Here is a 12,875-nt window from a genome sequence, read left to right as displayed (position 1 = left end):
ACAAACAAGTGATAATCATTAAAATCATCAAATTCTATATGCTGTGATGTTCTATCTAAATTTTTTTAGCAATATTCATTACCTTCACCTTCATGCTTCAGTTGATATTCTGTTTTTAAATCAGAATACATTTTTTTTAACCCTTTCTACCTCAAGAAAAAACTATCTCCATAAATTATAGGGAACTAAAACTCAATCAACTTTAATTTGTAATATGGATCTAAAAACTACAGCTATGGCCATTACCCCATGAATTTTCCTCCAATACTTATCAAAACTTTGAAATCATATTTGAAGTCATATCTCTTATCTCTTGAATGTCAGAATTCGTCCACTCAAAAATAGCCAATTTCAATTTACAAATTTTTGGGAAAAAAAGATTAGCAGTAGGATATTTGGATCCAGAAAATATTTCAGTCACGTGATGAAATATTTTCAGTTTCTCACATATCTCTTTTGCTAATACCCAATCTTGATCCAAAGGTAAATACTTATACTTTGTTTCTTGTTGTTTTAATCGATAAAAAACAGCCTTGTATTTCAATGCAGTGGCTAACATAAAATATGTAGAATTCCACCTAGTACAACAATCAAGACTCAATATCTGGCCATCATAAACATTCAATTGACGAGCAGTTTTCTCAAATTTCTCCTTCTTTTTTTTGTGTATGCACCCAAAAAGACACATTATTATGTACTCTTTCGATCCCATCTCCTATCACTGCCAACCCATCTTTCACAATTAAGTTCAGAATATGAGTACAACACTGCATATGAAATAAACACCACATATTTCAAACATACTTTTCAAATATATTCGGGCCTAAAATTCAAAGTACTCAAGCATACACAAAGACTAATTTTTATAAAATTTTTACTGGCTTGGACGACAATAGATCTCAAATGGCAGCGGCTTGAACGGACAGATGAGGGTAGCAACACAAGTCTCTATTTTTCAAATGAAAAACAAAACAACACAATCAAAATATATCCTTACCAATCATTTGTGATTTGAACTACTTTTCAAACTAATCTCATGTATTAGCATTACCTTTCTAGATCTCATCTCTCGGAAGTCGTATGGCAGGCTTGGCAGTGGCTCGAACTCGAACAGATGCCTGAAAGGTCTTCACGAACTCGAAATCGAACTAAATGAACTAGAACTGAAAGAACTCGAAAGTACTCGAACTCGAAAGATCTCGAACTCAAACGGACACCTAAAGGGTCTTCAACTCTTCACGAACTCGATAGAGTAGATGGACACCTGAAGACTGAAGGTCTTCTCAAAATTGAATGCAAATGTGAGTCGTGACGCAGTTGAAGCCGAAGGGTTTCTCACTTTCTCGAAATCGAACGTAAAGTCGTGACGCAGTTGAAGTCGTGACGCAGTTGAAGACATAGTTTCTCACTATCTCAGCTACCAGATTCCACAAATGGCAGGGGCAGGGAGACACAGTGGTTTTCTTTTCAATTTAGGGTTTTTTTTTTAGTTTTTTAAATTTGGGCTTGACTTTTGGGCTTAGATTTAAAATTTAGATATTTAATATTGGGCTCCACAACACTATAAGTCTATACATTATAAACAAACATATAAATAAGTTATTTTATATATTATAAATATGTATTTATAAAATATTAAAAATTATACCAAATCGAGGTTGGGGATTAATCGGGGTCGGGGCGGGGATATCGTCCTCAGACGAGCCCTGAAAAATTTTTCCCCGCCCCAACCGGTGGAGAATTTTGCCAACCCTAACTAGAACAACACCAGTCCATGAAGTGAATGTTGTGAATGTTAATACTCGTGGTCGAGGTCTTGACCATGGCAGAGGAAGAAATAATATTATTTTCGTGACGGTCGTTCTAATCATTCAAATTTAAAATAACAACACAAAATGATGATTACAAGGAAAAGCTCCATAAGATAAGAGTTCAAAGAATTTGAAAATAAATGTTTCCAATGCTGAATGACTGGGTATTGATCACGTACCTGTTGCAACTAATAATACTTAGTTGACCTCTATCAAGCCTCCCTGAAGAAAAAAGAGAAAAATGTGCAAACAAATTTTGCATACTAGGATAATGACATATTTGACCCGTCCCATATGACAAATTTGGATGTGGCGTACTTCTTTAAATCTCCCGAAGAAGATTGGCACAGTTGATGGAACTTTAAACGTTTCTTTTAACTTTGAGAATATCTAGACTTAATGTATTTTTCTTTTATCTATCTTCATTTTTTTTAGTAACTTTTGTATATTTAAGTGTTGTTTTTCTTATTGTAATTATTTTCTTTTACTGAAGAAACATGGATCATTTTCATATGTTAGGTGATTAAAAAATGAGCAAAGAAGATCTACGTCTAGCAGATAGTGCAACTACACACAACACTTACAAATAAAAAATCCTTTTCCAAATTGACAATGCTAAAAGCAAAAGTAAATACAATATCAGGTTCTGCAAACTTGATCGAAGGTTTTTGGAAAAACAAATATTATTTTTCCTAGAGGAACAAAATTTACAATTGACAATGCATTGTTCTCTAGTCAATTTGGAAGAAATTTTCTAAGTTTTAAAGATATACGTTACAATGGTTATCATATTGAGACTGGTAGTAAGAATAATGCGGAATTATTATCTCTACTATCTCAAATGAAAAACGTATATTGGAAAAGTTGTCTATATTATCTTTTGGATTGAATTATACGTATATACAAGTAATTGAAATATATGCAATAATGAATCTGAAATTCATGAATCTAGATATAATTTCTATTTAGCATGATAGATTAGGTCGTCCATGATCTATAATGATGAGAAAAATTATTGAGAATTCAAGTAGACACTCATTGAAGAGCCAGAAGATTCTTCATTCTAATGAATTATCATATGATGCTTGCTCCCAAGGCAAATTAATAATTTGACCATCACCGGCTAAAGTGAGAACTGAATCACCTACATTTTTAGAACAGATTCATGGTGATATAGTATTTGTTCTAATTTCTCCACCACAATGCACTAAGATGGGTTCTCAAAGGAAGTTAGGAATATATGTTGGATATAATTCTCCATCAATTATTAAATATCTTAAACCCTTGGCGGGTGATGTAGTTACTGCACGATTTGCTGATTGTCATTTTAGTGAGACAAAATTTTCAATATTAGGGAGAGGAATTAAGAAGTTGGAAAAAATTATATGGAGTGCATCATTATTGTCTCATTTAGATCGTCGTAGAGATCAATGTGAACTTAAAGTTCATAAAATAATTCATTTGCAAAATATAGAAAATCAATTACCATATGCATTTAAGATGCAAGAAAGTAACGAAGTCACATATACCAGCTGCAAATGTTCCATAAAAAATTGTATCCCAACACAACAAGTTGTCACTAATGAGTCTGGAATACAGACTAGTGGGTTCCAAAAATAAAAATCCTCGAAAATGATAAATAATAATAGTAAAAAAGACTTGGTTGAGGATGTAAATACCCATGAAGAAATCCTCGACATGATTAGTGAGGAAGATGAAATACCTAAAGATAATAATGAGATTTCAATAAACTGTGCCATGACAGAAAAATGAAGGAATCAAACTAATGTATCCATTGACAACATTTTTGCGTATAATATTGCTCTTCATATTATACCTGAAAATGAGGACTCTGAACTAAAATTTGTTGAAGAATGTCGACATAAAAAATATTGGCTTTAGTGGAAATAAGCAATCGAGGCAAAATTAAAATCACTTTCAAAACGACAAGCTTTTGAATAAGTAATTCAAACACCAAAAGGTGTCAAACTTGTGGGATACAAATGGGTATTTATGAGAAAAATAAATGAAAATAATGAGGTCACAAGATACAAAGCAAGACTAGTTGCATAAGATTTTTCACAAAGACCTGGTATTGGTTATGAGGAGACATATTCTCCAGTGGTGGATGCAATTATGCTGAGATGTTTAATTGGCCTGACTGTGTATGAAAATCTGGATATACATCTTATGGATGTAGCCATAACATATTTATATGGATCTCTTGATAATGATATTTATATGAGAATCCTAGAAGAATTTAAAGTACTTGAAACATATACATCAAAATCCTAGGAATTGTATTCAATAAAGTTAAAGAGATCATTATATGGATTGAAACAATCAGGACGGATGTGGTACAATCGCCTGAGTGGATATTTATTAAAAGAATGATATCAAATAATTCAATATGTCCATGTGTTTTTATAAAGAAATCACTATCAAAATTTGCTATTATAACTGTATATGTTGATGATTTGAATATAATTGAAATTCCTGAATATCTTTCAAAAGCAATAAAATATCTTAAGAAAGAATTTGAGATCAAAGATCTTGGGAAAACAAAATTTTGCCTTAGTTTGCAAATTGAGCATTTAGTAGATGGAATATTTATTCATTAGTCAACTTAAATAGGAAAAATTTTGAAAAGATTTTATATGGACAAAGTACATCCATTAAATATTTCAATGGAAATCCATTCATTAGATATAAAGAAAGATATATTTTGACCTCGAGACGATAATGAAAAACTTATTGGTCTTGAAGTACCATATATTAGTGCAATTGGTGCATTTATGTATCTTGCTAATAATACAAAACCATATATTGCATTTTCAGTAAATTTATTAGCTAGATATAGTTATTCTCCTACAAAAAGACATTGGAATGAAATTAAGCATAAACTCTATTATCTTCGAGGAACAATCAATATGGGTTTTTTTTTATTCAAATAAATCAAATTTTGACCTAGTTGGTTATGCAAATTTTGGATATTTATCTGATCTACACAAAGCTAGGTCTCAAACAGGTTATCTGTTCATATGTGGAGGGACTACTATATCAAGGCAATCGGTGAAACAAACCAAAATGGTCACTTCCTCAAATCATATTGAATGTGTATGGCTAAGATCAATGATTCAGCACATTTGTAAAACATGTGGCTTGTCTTCTAAAAAAAATCTTCCAACAATATTATATGAAGACAACATAACTTGCATAACCTAAATCAAAGGAGGATATATTAAAGGAGGTAGAACAAAACATATTTCACTGAAGCTTTTCTACACTCATGATTGAAGAAAATGGTGACATCACTGTACAACAAATTTATTTGAAAGATAACTTGGCAGACTTATTTACAAAGGCATTACCAACCGTCACTTTTGAAAAATTGGTGCACAACATTGGAATTGGCGACTCAAATATCTTAAGTAATGTTTTCATGAGGGGGAGTAAATATATTGTATTCTTTTAGGAGTATATATTATATGAAATATATACTATTTTCCTTCACTAGGGTTTTTCCCCATTAGGTTTTTCCTAGTAAGGTTTTAATGAGACATCATCTAAGGGAGAGTATTATAAATTTTATAAAAAATAGATGCTTATTGCTTAGTGTTCTAAAAGCTACAGATCAATCTTCATATTGTTCATGTGTCTTGTAGTTATTCATACTTGGTGTTCATGTAAGATCACGTCCTACTTGCCACTTTGCCTATAAATAGTGGCATTTGATGGATCTTAAAATCACACACATTAATGAGAAATCCACTTCAAATTTCCATTAAATTTTCATAATTTTAGTTATTTTATTTATTATTTTATTTATTTATTTATTATGATTATATTATATTTGTTCTAAATCCGTTGTGCTCCTCAATTTCAAAACATATATATGTATATATGTATGTAAAATACATCCAAGGTTAGATGGGTAGCGTTAATAAATAATGAATTTAAAAAATTGGGAAGAGTTTAATTTAATTAACCATTAGAAGCTTGTCGAACTTTGATGGAAAAATCTAAGGTTAATTATAAAAAATTCATACACCTCCACGCTAGACCAAAAAAAAGTAGTAATAATAATTAAGAAATAAATAAATGATAAATAATATATGAGAGAATGAATATATCTCATATATACTGTAAATGCCTTTGAGAAAATGGAAGGCGGATCCACCGACAATGCCCATGCCGAAGGCACCGTCGATGTCGTCGAGGATCCAATCTGGACAAGGCTCCCGAGAAGCCTTTGGTGTTCCCATGGAAGGTTTGATCTGCAAATTCGTCATTCAGTGCCCATGGATCTGTTCAGTGACTGCCCAGTTATTGTCCGGCTAACGAGGCTACAATTTGTATCGCTGGGTGATAGAAAAAAATGGAGAGAACTAATAAAAGAGAGGAAGTGATATAAAACTCCAGTACTTGAATTTCATTCCAATTAGACCTTATATAGGCTCAAAATACACCATAGATAACAAACTAACCACCCAAAACAAATAGCACAAGACTAGCACAAAAAATAGCAACCCTAAAGACTAGCAACAAGAAACTAAATATAATCAATTCTATTTTTAACACCCTCCCTTAAACTAAAACTATACAATTTAGTATTTAGTTTAAAGTACTAGAGGAAACCACCCCAAGTAAGCTTCGAAGCTTCACAAATGTTGCTAATTTGAGAGGCTTGGTTAAAATATCTACCACTTGATTTTCACTTTTATAGTAGCTTAGATTGATAATTTCATCATTTGTAAGATCTCTCAAGTAATGGTATCTTACATCAATGTGTTTGCTTCATCCATGCAAGACAGGATTCCTTGAGAGCTTGATTGTTGATGTGTTATCACAATGAATGATAGATGCTTCTTCTTGCTTATAATGCAAATTCTCAAGAATGTTCCTCAACCAAATGGCTTGACATGCACATGATGTTACTGCTACAAGTTCAGCTTCAGTGGTAGATAATGTGACAATTGGCTGTTTCTTGGAAGACCATGAGATAGCTCATGAACCAAGCATGAAAACATACCCTGAAGTACTCTTTCTATCATTTAAATCTCCTGCATAATCACTATCGCTAAAACCAACAAGGTTTAGTTTTCTCCTTTTTGATAAAGTATGCCAAGACCAAGAGTCCCTTTTAAGTAATGTAAGATTCTTTTGGTAGCAAGGAGATGAAGCTCAGTTGGAGATTCCATAAACCTGCTAATTAAACTTACATCATACATAATATCAGGCCTTGTATCTGTTAAGTACATCAAGCTTCTAACCATTTACTTATAGAGAGTACTGTTGACCTTCTTTCCTTCATGGTCCTTTGTGAGCTTCAAATTGGGTTCAACTGAAGTTGTGGTTAAGTTGCAATTCTCCATTTGAAACCTGTCCAAGATCTCCAGTGCATATTTCTTCTGATTGATGAAAATTCCCGCTACTGATTGCATTACCTCAATGTCGAGAAAATAATACATCATCCCTAGATCTGTCATTTCAAACTCTGCCATCATGGACTGCTTGAATTCTTCAAACATAATCAAGTCATTTCCTGTGTAAATCAAATCATCTACATACAAACATACTATTAAAATCTTGTCTGGATATTGGAATTTAATAAAGAGAGTATATTCATATAGATATTTTTCAAATCCAATTTAATAAAGTAGGCCCCAATTCGACTGTACCAAGCCCTAGGAGCTTGCTTCAATCCATACAAAGCCCTCTTCAAGCAATATACCTTTCTTGCATTACTCTGTTGAACATATCCAAGGGGTTGATCTATGTAAACTTCTTCATTCAAGTTGCCATGCAAAAAGGCTTATTTCACGTCCATTTGAAGAATTTTTCAATTGCTTTGTGCTGCCAATGCTAACACCATTTGAATTGTATCATGTCTTGCAATCGGAACGAAAACTTCATTGTAGTCAATGCTAATTTGTTGCTTGTACCCCTTTGCAACAAGACGAGCCTTTTATTTGTCTACTTGGTCATCTTTATTCAGCTTTGTCTTGTAAACCCATTTAACACCAATGGATTTTTGTCCTCTAGGAAGTTCTGATAGCACCCAAGTGTTTTTTTCTCAATCGACTTAATCTCTTCATCCATGGCCTACTTCCATTTTATATCTTTGACAGCTTCTTAAAAAATTAATGGATCACATTCTGATAATAAAGCATAATGGACAAATGCCTCATCAGAAAGATCACCATTAACCTCATAATCTTCCATCCATGTTGGTCTCCTTCTAACTCGTTGTGATCTTGAAGAACTTGCACATCCTATTTGAGACTCAATAGCCTCAAGCTCAACTGATTGTTGTACTGGATTTTCAAGTTGAGGTGTCAAAGATTCATCATTGTCTTCAAAATTCACAGGTACTATTTGTTGCTCTGGAGTATCTTCTGTCCAATTCCAAGTGTTTAGTTCATCAAATATAACATCTCGGCTAATTACAATTTTACCTGTGATTGGATTGAACAGTTTGTAAGCCTTTGATCGTTCACTAATGCCAAGAAAGACACATTTTTACCTTTTTCATCTAGCTTCCTTCTCTTCTTGTCAGGAATGTGTGCATATGCAATGCACCCGAACACTTTAAAGTGATCAACTGATGGTTTAAGCCCATCCCAAGCTTCTTGAGGAGTCATGTTTTTCACCGAAAAAGTCGGACTTCAATTCAAAACATGAACACCCCAATTTACTGCTTCTGGCCAGAATTTCTTTGGAACTCTCCCATTTGCAATCATACTTCAAACCATGTTGAGGATAGTACGCTTTTTTCTTTCGGCAACACCATTTTGTTGAGGTGTGTAAGCTACTGTCAATTGGTGCTGAATTCCATGCTGAGCACAAAAATTTACAAATTCTTGTGACATGTATTCTTCTCCACGATCCGTTCGAAGGGTTTTGATTTTTCTCCCAATTTCATTTTCAACAACCGCTTTAAAGCTCTTGAAAATTGAGAATGCTTCAGACTTTTCCCGCATGAAATAAACCCAAGTTTTTCTGGAAAAATCATCAATGAAAGAAATAAAATGTTTTTCTTCCCATTTGATACTGGGTTTAATGGGCCACATATGTCAGAATGAATTAACTCTAGGGATTTACGTGCTCTCCATGCATTGCCTTTTGGAAAGCTCTCACGATGTTGTTTGCCAACAACACAATCTTTACATACTTTTGTGGGAGGAAAAATTTGGGGAAGGCCAACCACCATTTGCTTTTGAGAAAGGACTTGCAAACCTTTAAAATTCAAGTGGGCATATCGCAAATGCCAAAGCCATGTGGGGTCTTGATCTACTCCAAACCTTCTAGTTTGAGTGGGAACAACCTGTTCGAGGCCATTTCAACACGAGCTATCAATCCTCAGATCATATATCTCACAGACGCTTTCTTTGATAGTTGTGACATAACCCTTCTCTTGTAGCTATCCAACACTCAGTAAATTGCTTCTCAAATCAGGAATATAAAACACATTTGATATGGTTTTAACATTTCCTTTTTTGGTCTTAATTTGAATATTTCCTTTACCCACAATATTTACTTTAGAATTATCACCAAACATCACAGTAGAATGATAACTTTCATCCAAATGAGAAAAGAGAGACTTGTTATTACACATATGATTGCTGCAACCAGTATCTATATACTATATGTTAGTTCCAGCTCCTCGTTGTGGTGGCACCTCATCAATAGAGTTTCTTGCTCCTTTTCCTCTATAAAATTAGATTGCTCTCCTTTTTCATGGTTGAAGTTGGTTGTGCATTCATACTTGTAATGACCAAACTTATGGCAACGATAATATTGAATGTTGGACTTATCAAGTCTCGAGTTATTGTTGGATGTTTGCTTGTGTGGATCATGTCCACCACCTCGTTCTCTTCCTTGCCACCTTCCACGACCTCGACCACATCTTCTATTTGATCCTCTCCCTACGGAGTTTTCACCATGAGTTGAAATTTTCAGAGCTTGTTCTTCGGTTGGACCTGTATTTGACGTCATTCTCTGCTCATGCACAAGTAAAGAACTTTGTAATTCATCAATTGATAATATATCAATATCTTTTGATTTCTCAATTGAACAAACTACATATACAAATTTAGAATCCATCGACTGAAGAATCTTCTTAACTACAGCTACATCTTCAATCTTCTCTCCATGGATACACATCTTGTTTTGCTATAGAATTCCGTGAGAAATTCCCATCCACGGACTCACCTTGCTTCATTTTAAGAATCTCAAACTCTTTGCGAAGAGCTTGGAGCTGCTATCTTTTCACTCTTGTTGTTCCTTGATACTTTTTCTTCATGGATCCCAAATTTGCTTGCATGCATCATTTTGCAAAATGGTCTCCAAGATGGCACGATCAATGGCTTGGAATAAATAATTCTTTGCCTTGAGATCCTTCAATTTTCGTTCTTCTAGCTTCTTTTGGTCAACTTCTGAGAAGACAACTCCAACAGTAGGTTCATTCACTCTTGCTTCAACAATGGTCTAGTACTCTTTTGACCGTAGGAAATTCTCCATCAACATGCTCCAATGATCATAATGACCATCAAAGTTGGGAATTGCTGGTTGCACATAGTTGTCCGAGGCCATTATCTATGCTTGCTAGCTATTGTAGAAGATAAAGGAATGAGAGTTGGTTTAAAGGCTAAGAAGAAAGATGTCACAACCGGGCTCTGATACCACTGATAGAAAAGAATGGAGAGAATTAATAAAAGAGAGGAAGTGATATAAAATTCCAGTACTTGAATTTCATTCCAATTAGACCTTATATAGGCTCAAAGTACACCATAAATAACAAACTAACCACCCAAAATAAATAACACAAAACTAGCACAAAGAATAGCAACCCTAAAAACTAGCAACAAGAAACTAAATATAATCAAGTCTATTTTTAACAGGGAAGAAGAAAAAGAGAGAGAGGAGGAAGAAAGGAATTGAAGAAAGGAGGAAGAAAGAATTCAAAGAAAGAACATGAGATACTAACTATTTTTTTCTTTTTAAAAAAGGAAAACAATGGGTGGGAAGTCCTAGACTATGTATAGGGGAGAGATGTGCAAAATCCTAGATATATATTCTTTTTTATTTTTTTGTTTTACAAAAATCATGGATGAGGTCTTAATGATAAATAGACACCAATATTAATAAGAATTTGTAGTCTATTTGACTATTTCTAAAATAAATTAAGAGTAGAAGATAGAGATTTTTACATAAATAATCATCTTTGGATCAGAATTTTCAAAATATATATATATATATATTTAATGAAGGTTTTTTTGTAATTTTTGTGGACAAATTTACCCTTTTTTTAAAAAATTTCGTCCATAATTGTTTTTTTGTATAATTAATTTATCTTCGTTTTTCCTCATTGGGTTAATGATAGAGAGAGAAACTACATTTATTACGGAGAGAAAAAATGCATTTATTATAGAGAGAAAAAATGCATTTAATATGATTTTTAACATTTTCAAATGGAGAGAGAAAATTTGAATACTTTTCCTTTATTTAATTCAATTGGAGAGAGAAAGTGCATTAATGATATTTTATTTTCTATTTTCGTTGCACGTTTTTTTTTTTCTTCAGATTCATGGTCATTTAAAATATATCTCAGAACCTTTTGTTAGGTATTTGAAAATATTCTAACAAATATATGAAATATACCACAGTATATAAATTAGATATTGATTCAATTCTTGACATAAATCACAATTTCATTTTCTATGTTGATCTTTTATATTATGTGATTGATTCATGTTTGTTCCCTATCATGTAATATATTTCATTGTTCATTTGGAAACATTCTAAAAAATTTATGAATATCTAACTCAAATATTCATGGTTATTTTTAAATATATCTTAGAACTCAAATACTTTTTGATATGTATGTCAATATATTTTATTGTTCATTTGATTTATATATCCCAAGTATTATGATATATATGCATGTCTAATTAGATATCGATATTTTGTTGCTTTGATATGTATGTTTCTATATCTTCGAACATCATTTTAGATGTTTGCAAATATTCAAACCAACATATGAGATATACCAGTAAAATGGTAAAACATTTTTCAATATACAAATGTACTTTTAAATATACTAGTAAAATGATTTTTTATATATATACCATAGTTTAGATTCATTATTATTTTTAAATATACGTTAGAACATTTGCCTTAGATGTTTGCAAATATTATAAATAATATATAAAATATACTAGTAAGATTGGAAACGAATATATATAAATCACAAATGAACTTAATGTTCAATATATATTAGTGTATATAACATAATAGAGAAAGTCTAAAAAAAAATCGAAAATATATATCACAGTATATATCGAAAAATCACTTTATATATCGAAAAAGAATATATATATCATAATACATATAAAAAAACCACTCTATATATTGAAAATGAAAAATCACCATACGACAGTATATATAAAAAAAAAAATAAAAAAAACACATATGACAGTATATATTGTAGTATATATAAAAGACCACCCTATATACCACCGTCAACTATCATCATCCAGAACCGCACGCAAATGGTCCATCCCGTGTTGGATCTGTTCGCCCCACGCCGAATCTGCTTGCCTAGGCTAGAAAAATCACCCCACGTTAAATCTCCTAGCCCGTCATTGTAAAAAACGCCTTGTGCCAGATTTACTTGGTAGATGCCGAAGATATTTCAGATCTGCTCCCCCCGCATCGAAAGATTCGCTCTACACGTTGGATTTGAGGAAGAAGTCATGACTAAATTTTGGTAGATGCGTCGTCGACGATGGCAAAGTGGACAGATGGAGGGAGATGACAACGATGGTAAAGTGGACCGACGGAAGGAGGTGGCGACAATTACAAGGTGGATGGAGAGAGAGGCAGCGACGAAAAGATGTGAGAGAGTTTTGAGGGAGAGATTTAAGAGAGAAATTGAATAAGATGAAGTGTGGGGATATGAAAAGATGAAAGAGAAATGAAATTATTAAAAAAAAATCATTAATAGAGGTGGGTGAGATATGAAAAAATTTTCGACTTTTGCTTTTTTTCTATTTATCTTTT

This window comes from Benincasa hispida, chromosome 9 (genome assembly GCF_009727055.1).
Source record: "Benincasa hispida cultivar B227 chromosome 9, ASM972705v1, whole genome shotgun sequence".
Classification (NCBI taxonomy): domain Eukaryota; kingdom Viridiplantae; phylum Streptophyta; class Magnoliopsida; order Cucurbitales; family Cucurbitaceae; genus Benincasa; species Benincasa hispida.
This window is presented reverse-complemented; position numbering follows the sequence as displayed.